Genomic DNA, 13,321 nt, shown 5'->3' with positions numbered 1-13,321 from the left:
GTATTCTAAAATCTGATGAAATAAAATCAGTAGCTTAATATGCCTGTCGGCTCTAAAAACATGATGTAGCTCATGATCACAGAAAGCAAGATCAGCAAGGAAATTTGAGATTTGTCTTTTCCAGTGTCAAAGTTAATATTTTTTTGCTTTACTTAAAAAGCATTTTTTTAATTAGGGCTGCCAGCATCCATTGGTATACGGTGTTCAGTAGATGTGTTCAGATGCTTTAGACAGTGAATCAGAGCAAAGACTGAGGTTTAGACAGTAGTTAAATGCCTCACCCGTGTGATCAGCATCCACAAACTGCTATACTGAAAATTCTTAAAAGTGAGAATTTCATCAAAGCAACGAAAAGTGAGGGGAAAAAATAGCCACAGACTAGTGGAAGTTTCATAACTTGTAAAAATGACAAAAGGCTATTCATGAGCATATTTTTAAATACCCCTACACTTTAATAAGAAAAACAACAATCTGACAACAGGTTGCACACTGCTCCCTGTAGGAGAAGCCATGCAGGTGGACTCTTATGTGAATGGGGCTGGAGCTATAGAATTAGTTAGTCTTGCAAGTAACTCAGTTAAACACAAATGCAAATGGGATACACTTCTAGAATATCTGAGGAAATATCTTGGAAAACTTACTCCTCTATGAAGCAATGACAATGGCAAAATTTGTCAAAATTAACCTCTGTAGAACTCTGGAAATTAAACCAAGACTTCCAGCAATCCAGGGAGTCTTTATTTGAGAAAAAAAAACAGCTAAATCTCCATAAAGATAGTGAGTTTTGTGGTATTGTAACTTGATCTACCCCATCCCTGTATCCACACCTAAATGGTGGCCTTTAAAAGCAATAGTCTCACAATCAAGGTAGGGGCAGAAGTGATTTAAAGTTACCCAAAAAATCCGCCCCCAGAGAGCTGTCACTATTTGACCTTTCACAAACTCATGCTGTGCAACAGCCTGTCCCCAGAGTGTTTGTGGAAAACAATCAGCAGTGAGTATTTAACATTACAACTGCCTGAGGCAATGGTACCAGTAGAGGCTAACTAGATGCTGACTAGGAAATTTAGAAGGCAAAATTGGGTAATGAGACGTTCTGGGGGTGAAGGTAGGGTTAAAAAGCTCCAAAAAATTCTGAGAATTGTAGAAGGCCGTACACATGTGTGGCACAGGGCAAGGAAAATCTGAGATAATCTTAAGCCTTCAACTCTGGCTGAACTTGAGGTTCTGCATAAGCAAGAACTAAAGGCTATGGAAGAGCTGCAGACTGCCTGCCGTTGCTGAGGGCATCCCTCAGCACGCAGACACACAGCCACCGGGCAACAGCTCAAATGATTGGCTCCAGGCATTGAAAGAAATCACTGTCCAATCATTATTATAGTGATGACAACTAGGCATTCTTCACACACACTGATCTCATGGCCATGCATGATAAAGGATACAGACTTTACAGAATTTGTTCAGGAAAGTAACTAAATAAATAGCTGCAGCAGCAATGACAATGGAAGCAACAATAAACCCTTGAGATGAGGAAAATCTGGCTTTCAGATCTGCCACAATGTAATATTTTAAATGTCCAGCTTTCAAAAGAAAATTACAAAATGTATGAAGAAACAGAATAGTTTGGCCATAACAGGGGAAAAAGTAGTCAATAGAAACTCCCTGAGGAAGCCCAGACACTGGACTTACTAGACAAAGACATAAATAAGCAATTACACATATGTTCAAAAAACTAACAGAAACCATGCCTAAAGAATTAAATTATGTGAACATCTCATTGTACAGAGAATATCAATAAATAAAATTTATATTTTAAAACCAACCAGAAATTCTAGAAATACAAATAAAATGACTAAAATGTAAACTTCAATAAGAGGTTTCTCTGTAGATATGAACTTGTTGAAGAAAAAGTCAGTTAAATTAAAACTACTGAGATTATGCAGTCTGTGGATCAGAAAGAAAAAGGAATGAAAAAAAATGAACACTGTGTCAGAGATAGGTGGGACATCATCAACAATACCAATACACACATAATGGGAGCGCCAGAAGGTAGGAGAGAATAAAAGGGGCAGAAAGAATAAATAAAGAAATAATAGCTGAAAACTTCACAAATTTGATGAAAACATTAATTTGTACATCCCAGCAGCTCAACAAACTCCACGTGGTATAAACATAGAGACATCTAAAATAGGCACATCAGACTCAGTGTGTCAAAACAGAAGAACAAAGGATCTTGACAGCAGAAAGAGTAATGTGGCTCAACATATAGAAAGGCTCCTCAGTAAGACAGTTGATTTCTCATCAAAAACCATGGAGACTAGAAGGCAGTAGGACGGTATCGTCAAAGTGATAAAAGGAAAAGACTGTCACCAAGTATTTTATAGCCAGCAAAATGATTCTTTAAAAAAATTAAAGGAGAAATTAAGACACTGCTACAAAATCAAAATCTGAAAGAATCCATTGCTAACAGGCCTGCCCTACAAGAAATACTAAGGATAATCCAGCAGGTGTAAATGAAAGGACACTCACCTGAAAAATAAAGATCACTACTACATGAGTAAAAAAATAAAACAGTATAAATCGAGTATTACATGTAAATGCTTGGTTGTATTTGATGTAAAGGACAACTGCATAAAACAATACTTATGAAACTGTGTAGATGTGCTTATAAATGCATAAAGGTGTAATTTGTAAGACAGTGACAGCATGAGGAGGGGGAGGGAAAAGATTGATACCAAAGCAAAGTTTTGGTGCACTACTGAAATGAAGTTGGCATTCATGTGAACTAGATTGCTTTAAAACAAGATGTTAATTATAATCTTCTGGGCAATGGAGGAGAAGTAAGGAGGAGGAAGAGAAGGAGGAGGAGGAGGAAAAAAGATAAAATAAATAACAAATTAAAATGGAACACTTGAAAATGCCTACTTTAAACAAAAAAGTGTAGTAATAGAGGAATGGATAAAAAAAGACATATAGAAAGCAGATAGCAGATGTACCTTCAACCTGATAAGAAATTACATTAATGTAAATGAATTAAACATTCTAATCAAAATACTAAAGGCAGAAATAAATGGAATAGAGAATAGATGAACAACAGAGAATAATAAACAAAAAGAAAAGTTGCTTCTTTGAAAAGATCAACAAAATTGACAAATTTTTAGCTAGTATTAAAAAAAAGAGAGGATTCAAATTACTAAAATGAGAAATGAAAGGAAGGATGTCACTACTGCCCTTACAAAGATAACAAGTAATATAAGGGAATATTGTGGATAATTATATAGCCAATAAATGAGATAATTTAGATGAAATTGATAAATTCCTAGAAGGACATAAATGACTGAAGCTAATTCAAGGAGAAATAGAAAACTCAAATAATCCTACAGTAATTAGTGATGAAAATAGTAATCCAAAACATTCCTACAAGGAAATGCTAGGCCCGTATGGCTTTGCTGGTGAATTCCATCAACTACTTAAAGAAAAAACAAACAAAAAAAAGAAAACAATGCTTCACAATCTCATCTAAAAATAAAGAGTTGGGAACACTTCCCAATTTATTCAATGATACTAGTACACACTGATACCAAAACCAGACAAAGGCATCACAAGAAAACTAAAGACTATCTCTTATGAATATAAATGCAAAAATCCTCAACAGAATACAAGCAAATCCAATCCAGTAACATATAAAATAGACCACAATTAAGTGGGATATATCCAGGTATGCAAAGGGAGTTCAACATACATAAGTCAATTCATGTAATATGCCATATTAATAGAAAAAATGTATAAAAACTAGAAATAGAAGAGAACTTCCTCAATTTGACAGAGAACAACTATGAAAAACCTGGAGCAAAGATCATACATAATGTTGAAAGACTGAAATATTTCCTCACACAATCAACATTGTACTAGAGGTTCAAGTCAAAGCAAACAAAGAAAATAAAGCATCTAGATTAGAAAGAAAGAAATAAAACTGTTTTGATTCCAGATGACATGATATTATATATTAAAATCACAAGGAATTGACAAAGGAAAATAAAGAGAGTAAAGAAAAAAATTCCTATTATATTTAATAACCCAGTCTGACCAAAATTGTAAGACACAAATCAATATATAAAAAAGTAATTATATTTCTATACAACAGCAGAGAATAATGTAAAAATAAAATGAAGGAAACATTTTCATTTACAATAGCATCAAAAAAAATAAAATACTTAGGAATATTAAGAAAAATATGTGGAATACTGAGAAAAATGTCTGAAACATGTATATAGAAAACTAAAATACTACTGATAGAAGTTAAAAATGACCTAAAATAAATGGAAAGCTCTTCTGTGTTCATGGATCAGAAGCCTTATTATTGTTAGGATGGCCATTGTCCTCAAAATGACCTATAGATGCAATGCAACTCTGGCTTTTTGGCAGAAATGAACAAGCTGATCCTAAAACTAATATGGAAATGCAAGATACCCAGAATAGTCAAAACAATCTTGAAAAAGAACAAAGATTTCAAGTTTCCAAATTCAAAACTCACTAACAAAACTAACCCACACAGTGTGGTACTTGCATATAGGACAGACAAATAGATTGAGAGAAAAGAACTGAGAGTCCATAAACAATCTCTTACACGTAGCCAAATAATTTTTGACAAAGGTGCCATGACAATCCAATGGGGAAAAAATAATCTTTAGAAAAATGATGCTGGAACGCCTGCACATACACCTGGAAAGAAAGAAAACTGAACTTTTATCTTAACACCATTTATGAAAGTTAACTGAAAATAAATCACAGACCTGAAAATATAAAACTTTTAGAAAATGAACAATGAGAAAATCTTCAGGACTTTGGATTACAAATACTTGTAATATATGACACCAAAAGCACAAACAACAAAAGAAAAAAATCAAGTAAACTGGACTTCAGTAAAATTAAAAACTTCTGTGCTTCAAAGGGCTTCATCAAGAAAGTAAGAAGACAATCCACAGGATGGATGAAATTATTTCCAATATTTTCCCTGATAAGGGACTTTTATCCAGAATAGACAAAGAAGACTTAAAACGTGACAATACAAAGACAAATACAATTAAAATGGGCAAAGAATTTAAATAGATGTTTCTCCAAAAAAACATACGAATGGGAAATAAGCACATAAAAAGATGTTCAACATCAGTAGGCATTAGGGAAACAGAATCAAAAGCACAATGACATGCCACTTCATACCAACAAGGATGACAAATATATATGATATAGGATATATAAATATGTATCTATAAACCCAGTAATAAAGTGTTGATTAGGATGTGGAGAAACTGGACTCCTCATACATTACTACTGGAAATATAAAATGGTGCAGTCACTATAAAAACTACTTTAGCAATTCCTCAAAATTTTAAAAGTAGAATAAATCCCAGCAATTCCATTTTCTGATATATCCTCAAGAGAACTGAAAATATGTGTTCACACAAAAACTTGTCCATGAGCATTTACAGCAGAATTATTCATCATCAACTGATGGATGGATAAGCAATGTGGAGTATTTATAACAATGGCATATTATTTGAACACAAAAAGGAATTTGGGTACTGATATATGCTACACCATGGATGAGTCTAGACTACGTCACACTAAATGAAAGATGACAATCAAATAAGGCAGCATACTGTACGGTTCTACTTATATGAAATGCCCAGAACAGGCAAATCCATAGAGGCAGAAAGTAGAGTGGTAGCTGCTGGGGGCTAAGGGAAAAGGAAGGTTAGGGACTGACTTACTAAAGGGTACCAGTTCCTTTTGGGAGTGATGTTTACAAAGCCCTGAAATGTACTTAAAACACTAATGCACACTTTCAAATGCTGCATTTTATGGTATGTGAATTATACCTACATAAAGCTGTTATTCTTGAAGCTGAGCCCACCTATGGAGCAACTGGCACAGCACTGACTGTGGCTTCTGGAGGGGGAGTAACCCACCTGCCCACCACGAAGGAGAGCAGCACCTGACCCAGTGTTGGAGGTGCACGATATTCTTGCTGACGGACACTGTGAGTAGCACAGACGAGGGGGCCAAGAGAGCAAGCTGATTTTGTGAAACAGGGCAAAGACACAAAGACCTCTCAATAAAACCATTAAGAGTCTCTAGGAGAATGCATCTTTGTTTTTTAAATCTTTTTATACCTGTTTTATTTTCTGTTACCTTTTTAATCCTTAGTTTTTAAATAGTTCTATACATTTACAGTTCTCATTTCATTTTTAATTCTCTTGGTTTTGATCTGTTATTGATTATTCACAGGTTTTAAATATTGTGTCTTGATATTTTTCTTCATTTTATTAAGGCTTTAAAAAGACATCTCAACTCGACTGCTATTCTGCTTCTACTTGCTCTTCTATTGTTGATTATACACTGTTTTCAAACATTCTTTTCCTCCATTTTTTTAAAATTCTCTCTCTCTCTCGTTTTTAAGTTTTATTTCCACATAGGCTTTAGATAGATAAATAAATAAACTCCTTTAAGGACCACAATAGATAACTGATACTCCTTAAGCCACAGTGCCAGAGAGATATGAGCAGTATGAAAAAGCAGAAGTATTCCCAATTAAAAGAGCAAGAGAAATCCCCTGAAAGAATGATCAATGAAATAGACATTGATGGCCTACTAGATCAAGATTTCAAAAAAGAAGTGATCAAATTACTGAAGGAACTAAAAGAGATAGTGTTTAGAGACATAAAATATGTCAAAAACAAAATAGTAGCTATAAAGAAGAGCCAATTAGAATTGGTAAATTAATTGGCTGAAATGAGATCTGACCTAAAGGCTGTAAAAATCAGGCTAGATAATGCAGAGGAACGAATAAGTGACCTAGAACACAGGACAACAGAAAGCACCCAATCAGAACAGCTGAGAGAAAAACAAATATATAACAATGAAAGCAATATAAGGAACCTATCTGATAATATAAAGCATGCCAATCTATGCATAATAGGGGTTCCAGAAGGGGAAGAAAGAACAAAGGGGATGGAAAAGGTATTTAAAGAAATCATGACTGAAAACTTCCCAAACCTAAAGAAGGATTCAGACACCCAAGCACAGGAGGCTCAGAGGTTCCCAAACAGGAAGAGCCTAAAGAGACCCACACCAAGACATATCATAATCAAGATGGCCAGACTGAAGGATAAAGAAATGATCCTAAAGGCAGCAAGAGAAAAACAAAGAGTGAGTTACAACAGAAGGCTCTCAGCTGATTTCTCTACAGAAAAACTATAGGCCAGAAGGAAGTGGCAAGATATATTCAAAGTTCTTAATGAAAAAAAGGATGCAGCCTAGGATACTTTCTCCAGCAAGGCTATCCTTTAGAATAGAAGGAGAGATAAAGAATTTCACAGAGAAGCAAAAACTAAAAGACTTTAGCAACACTAAACCCATGCAAAAAAATATTGAAAGGTCTACTCTAAATAGAAAAGAAGCAGGATGCTACAGGAATGAGAACTCATAACTGGAAAGGTGATAACTACCATGAATTACAAATAGAATAAACATGAAACTGTAAAAGAAGATATCTAAATCATTGAGTGGGAGAGGGAAGCAAGAAAATATAGAGTATTTTTTCTTCCTTCTTCTTTTTTTTTAAATATTGTATTCTCCATAGGATGGGTTTGAGATTACATTTCTATCTGTTTAGTACACACAGTTACAGTAATTGGTTAACAAACTTACAAAAAAGTGTAACCACAAGCCAAAAACTTACAAGTGAGTCACAAAAACTAAATACAATCCAAGATGATACAAAACAAAGTTACCATACCACAAAAGGAAGAAGAAAGGAACAAAGAAGAAATACCAAATCAACTGCAAAAATAAGTTCAAAATAGCAATAAACACTCATCTATCATTAATTATTGTAAATGATGGACTAAATCCTCCAGTCAAAAGACAGAGTGGCAGACTGGATAATAAAGCAAGAACCTTCAATACACTGCATACAAGAGACACACTTTAGGGAGAAGGACACATATAGATTGAGAGTGAATGGACGGAAAAGGATATTCCATGCAACTGGAAATGCCAAAAAAGCAGATGTAACAGTACTGATTTGAGACAAAATAGACTTTAAACAAGGGCCATAAAGAAAGATAAATAAAGACATTTTATAATGATTAAGGGAGCAATACAAGATGAGGATATTACAATCATTAGTATATATGCACCCAACATGAGCACCTAAGTACATAAAACAACTACTAACAAAGATAAAGGGGGAAATTGATGGGAATACAATCATTGTCAGAAATTTTAACACCACATTAACATCACTAGACAGATCTTCCAGACAGAAAATAAAGAAGGCAACAGAGAAATTAAATGATACAATAGAAAAATTAGATTTAGTGGATATTTTCAGAGCATTACAACACCCTAAAATAGGATATATATTCTTTTTAAGTGCGTGTGGAACATTTTCTAGGATTGATCATGTACTTGGTCACAAAATAAGCCTCAACAATTTTAAGAACATAGAAATTATCTCAAGCAACTTTACTGACAACAATGCCATTGAAACTAGAAATCAACTAAGGAGAAACAAAAGAGAAAAAAAGGAAAGCATAGAGATTAAACAACGTGCTATTAAAAAACCAATGGGTCAATGATGAAATCAAAGCTGAAATTAAAGAATACCTTGAGACAAATGAAAATGAAAGCACAACCACACAAAACTTTTGGGACGCAGCAAAAGCAGTGCTAAGAGGAAAGTTTAGGGCGATACAGGCCTTCCTCAAATAAGAACAATATCAAATATACAATCTAACCCACCAGTTAAAAGAACTAGAAACAGAAGAGCAAAAACACCCAAAAGTCAGCAGAAGGAAGGAAACATTAAAGATCAGGGAGGAAATAAAAATAATAGAGATTAAAAAAATAAAAAAATATTCAAACCAAAAGCTAGTTTTTTGAAAGAGTAAATTAAATCGACAAACTTCTGGCCAAACTCACAAAGAAGAAAAAAGAGAGAACACAAATTTGCAAAATAAGAAAGGAAAATGGAGAAATTACATCAAATAACATAGAAATACTGAATATCATATGAGAATATCATGAAAAACTACATGGAAAAAAATGGATAACCTAGAGGAGATGGACAAGTTTCTGGAAACATACAGACCACCAAGTCTGAATCAAGAAGAAACTGACCACTTGAACAAACTGATCACTAGGAATGAAATCGAATAAACAATAAAAAAAAATTCCCTACAAATAAAAGTCCAGTAGTGGACAGCTTCACCGGGGAATTTTAACACACACACAAAAAAGAACTCATACCAGTCCTTTCCAAACTCTTCCAGAAGATTGAAAAGAAGGAATATTCCCAGACACTTTCTATGCAGCCACCATCACCCTGATACAAAAACCAGGCAAAGACACCACCAAAACAGAGAATTACAGACCAATATCACTGATGAACACAGATGCAAAAGGTCCTTACCAAAATACTAGCAAATAGAATCCAACAGAACATAAAAAAGATTATACATCATGCTCAAATGGGGTTCATCTCAGGGAAACAAGGGTGGTTCAACATATGCAAATCAATCAATGTAATACTTCACATCAACAAGAGAAAGGACAAAAACCACATGATCATCTCAATAGATGCATAAAAGTTTTTGATAAAGTTCAACACCCATTTATGATAAAAATTCTCACAAAAGTGGGTATTGAGGGAGCATATCTCAACATCATAAAAGATATATATGACAAGCCTACAGCCAGCATAGCACTAAACGGTGAAAAACTCAAAGGCTTCTCACTAAAATCTGGGACAAGAAAAGGATGCCCACTATCACCACTCCTACTCAACATAGCCTTGGAAGTCCTGGCCACAGCAATCAGGCAAGTAAGAGAAGTAAAAGTGGTCTAAATTGGAAAAGAAGTGGTAAAAGTGTCACTATATGCAGATGACATGATATTATATATAGAGAACCCTAAAAGTTCCACACAAAAACTACTAGAGCTGATCGAAGAATTTAGCAAGGAAGCAGGTTACAAGATTAATGTTCAAAAATCAGTTGCATTTCTTTTCACAAATGATGAATCAACAGAAAAAGAAAGTAAAGAAACAATCCCCTTTAAAATAGCACCCAAAGTAATAAAATAAGTAGGAATAAATCTAACCACAGACGTGAGAGAATTATACACAGAAAACTATAAACCACTGGTGAAGGAAATTAAAGAAGACTTTAAAAAATGGAAAGGTATCCCATGCTCTTGGATTGCAAGAATCAATACTGTTAAAATGGTCACACACCCCAAGGCAATCTACAGATTTAATGCAATCCCTATGCAATTACCCTGGACATATTTCATAGAACTAGAACAAATCACAATAAAATTTATATGGAACCATCAAAGACATAGAATTTCCAGGGCATTACTGAAGAAAAATAAAGAGGCTGGAGGAATAACTCTCCCAGCCGTCAGACAATACTGTAGAGTTAGTCATCAAGACAGCGTGGTATTGGTACCAAAACAGACATATGGACCAATGGAACAGAATAGAGAGCCCAGAAATGAACCCACAAACTTTTGGTCAACTAATCTTCGACAAAGGAGGCAAGAATATACAATGGAATAAAGACGGTCTCTTCAGCAAGATAAACATAAGACAAGATACAATAAACATCCTAGAAGAAAATACAGGCAAAATATCTGACATACATCTCAGAAATGTTCCCTTAGGGCAGTCTACCCAAGCAATAGAAATAAAAGCAAGAATAAACAAATGGGACTTAAGAAACTTACAAGCTTCTGTACAGCAAAGGACACCATAAGTAAAAAAAAAGACAACCTACAGAATGGGAGAACATTTTTGCAAATGAAACTGACAAAGGCTTGATCTCCAGAATATATAAGCAGCTCATATGACTTCATAAGAAACAACCAAATAACCCAATCCAAACATGGGCAGAAGACCTAAACAAGCAATTATCCCATGAAGACATACAAATGATCAATGGGCACATGAAAAAATGCTCAATATCACTAATTATTAGAGATGCACAAATCAAAAGTACAATGAGGTATCACCTCAAAGCAGTCAGAATGGCCATCATTCAAAAATCCACAAATGACAAATGCTAGAGAGGTTGTGGATAAACGGGAACCTCCTACACTTCTGGTGGGAATGCAGTTTGGTGCAGCCACTGTGAAAAACAGTATTGAGTTTCCTCAAAACACTACGAATAGACTTGCCATGTGACTCAGGAATCCCACTCCTGGGCATATATCCTGAAGGAACCCTACTTCAAGATGACACCTGCACCCCAATGTTCATAGCAGCAGTATTTACAATAGCCAAGACATGGAGACAGCCTAAATGTCCATCAGCGGATGACTGGCTAAAGAAGTGGTATATTTATAAAATGGAATACTACTCGGCCATAAATACTGACAATATAGGCCATTTGTAGCAAAATGGATGCTCCTGGAGAATGTCATTCTAAGTTAAGTAAGCACGGTAACAAGGAATAAAGAGAAATTACCTCCAGGTACAGTTATGTTGATTAAAATATCCATACAGAAAGCAAGTCACCCCCACGACTGCTGCCAGGAGGAGCATCTGAGTGTAATAGCCCAGCCAAGCAAAGAAGATTCAGACCTTCTTCCCATAGAATTTCCTGCAGAAAGACAGAAGGAAGTTTCAGAAGACACATATAATCACTCTGTAGCTTCATCCTCATGTTAATTTCTTTTTTCTTTGTTTTTTGGGGGGTCATAATTAGGTTTATTTCTTTATTTTTTAAATGGACACATTGGGGATTGAACCCAGGACTTCATGCATGATAGGCATGCAGTCTACCACTGAGCTATACCCTCCCTCCATCATATTAATTTCTGATTCTAAATCAAGGTGGCTTTACGTTTAAACCTCTGACAATTCACACTTAAAACATATGCCTTTTTATAGCAGCCCCGAAATTCTACCGTGAAATAAGAAATGTTTTACATATCATAGAAGTACTGATCACTGGTTCACCTGCTGATGAGAGATAAATGAGAAAAGAGCAATGGAGGGGACGAGGCCGACTCCAGAGCAGTTGCAGGGGATCATCACCACTCACTGGACAGTCTGGCACATTCAACAAATCCCCCCAAAGATCATTCTTAACAGGCTTCACACAGTGGACACCAACAACTGGCTCAGTCATCTGCTCCTGCCTTATCTCGGGAACTTCCCTGGAGCAAATGAATCGTAAACCACAGATAATAAGGAAATGGCTGATAATAATAACAACTGGGAGTGCAATGTCTGTCTGACAAAATATTTATAAAACTCATTGTGGGAATGGGAGAGGGCAGGAGGGATGTGACTGAGGAAGGTACTGCCCTGTATTCTTTGTATCTAGCACGACTGTTGTTCCTAGGTTTTAAAAACCCTTCAATGTTTCTCAGTTAATCTGGAGTAGATGGAACAGGCCAGGGAGGCAAGATTAGAAGAAAGGAGGCAGAGCATGAAGCGGTGCCAGGCTGGTCCTGACAGGGAGACGGAGACAGACACAGACAGGCAGACACAGAGGGTTTAGGGTTGAGGCGGAACAATGAGACGGCGGCTCAGGTGTGTCTTGCTTTTGCTGATAATTCCCTCAACTGGCTCACTGCTGACTAGGCAGTGCTGGGTAAAACCTGTGGATTCCCTCAGCTCTGAGTTCTCTCTGAGGCTTCCGGCTCAGGCTGGAGCTTCCCGCTAGGGGGGACTCAGCTCAGAGGAAAGCCTGTAGTCCTGGGAAACTTCACGCAGGAACCCCCTTGGGCTGGACCAGCGCTCACAGGGCTGCTGTGAGACCAGCTCCATCATCAGAGACCTGGGCTTGGACCATCCCATGGGGAAAAGGGCTGAGCCCAATGCCAAATCAGATAGGAGTGACAAAGTGTGTTCATTCTCATGTGACTGGGCTTTGTGGCCTGGCTCACAGATGGCAGGCTCAGGATGGTATCTGGCAGAGAAAACCCTGGCAATGGGTTTGAGGTGTATTGGACTCTTTCTTGTTAAGCTTTTTGTAATAAATACTTATCAACTATCCGTCCTGAAAATGCCACATTCAAAACTGAAAGAATGTTAGAAGTTGCCTGCTCCAACTGGCCAATGGTAAACACACCCTGCTACAGTTAGAGAGCTGGTCAGGCAGCCTCTGCCTGGATATTTACAGTGACGGAGTGTTCATTACTTCCAAAGGTTACATGTCGGCAAGAAGGTCAGAAAGAATTTTTGAACCTTAAACAGATGCCTGCATCCTAGTCCTTGCTGAAATGCTAGGAATAATGAGGATCCCTT

At 36.2% G+C, this 13,321-nt stretch overlaps 1 protein-coding gene across 6 annotated transcripts in view; it reads right to left on the bottom strand.

Moving 5' to 3' along the window:
• The window catches only part of LOC140692793 (uncharacterized), a 60,858-nt gene that overhangs the window by 28,525 nt on the left and 19,012 nt on the right, over positions 1 to 13,321 (bottom strand). For 4 of the 6 annotated variants that reach the window (XR_012068374.1, XR_012068376.1, XR_012068373.1 and 1 more), the window contains exon 5: positions 11,532 to 11,666. The exons of the other annotated variants lie outside the window; for them this stretch is intronic. The gene's annotated coding sequence lies outside the window, so the exon portion shown is untranslated. The remainder of the gene's footprint in view (positions 1 to 11,531; positions 11,667 to 13,321) is intronic. 6 annotated transcript variants of the gene reach the window in all.

The sequence above is a fragment of the Vicugna pacos genome, unplaced genomic scaffold (assembly GCF_048564905.1).
Source record: "Vicugna pacos unplaced genomic scaffold, VicPac4 scaffold_17, whole genome shotgun sequence".
In the NCBI taxonomy this organism is placed as follows: Eukaryota; Metazoa; Chordata; class Mammalia; order Artiodactyla; family Camelidae; genus Vicugna; species Vicugna pacos.
The sequence above is the reverse complement of the archived record's forward strand: the minus strand, read 5'-3'. Positions and strand labels throughout refer to the sequence as shown.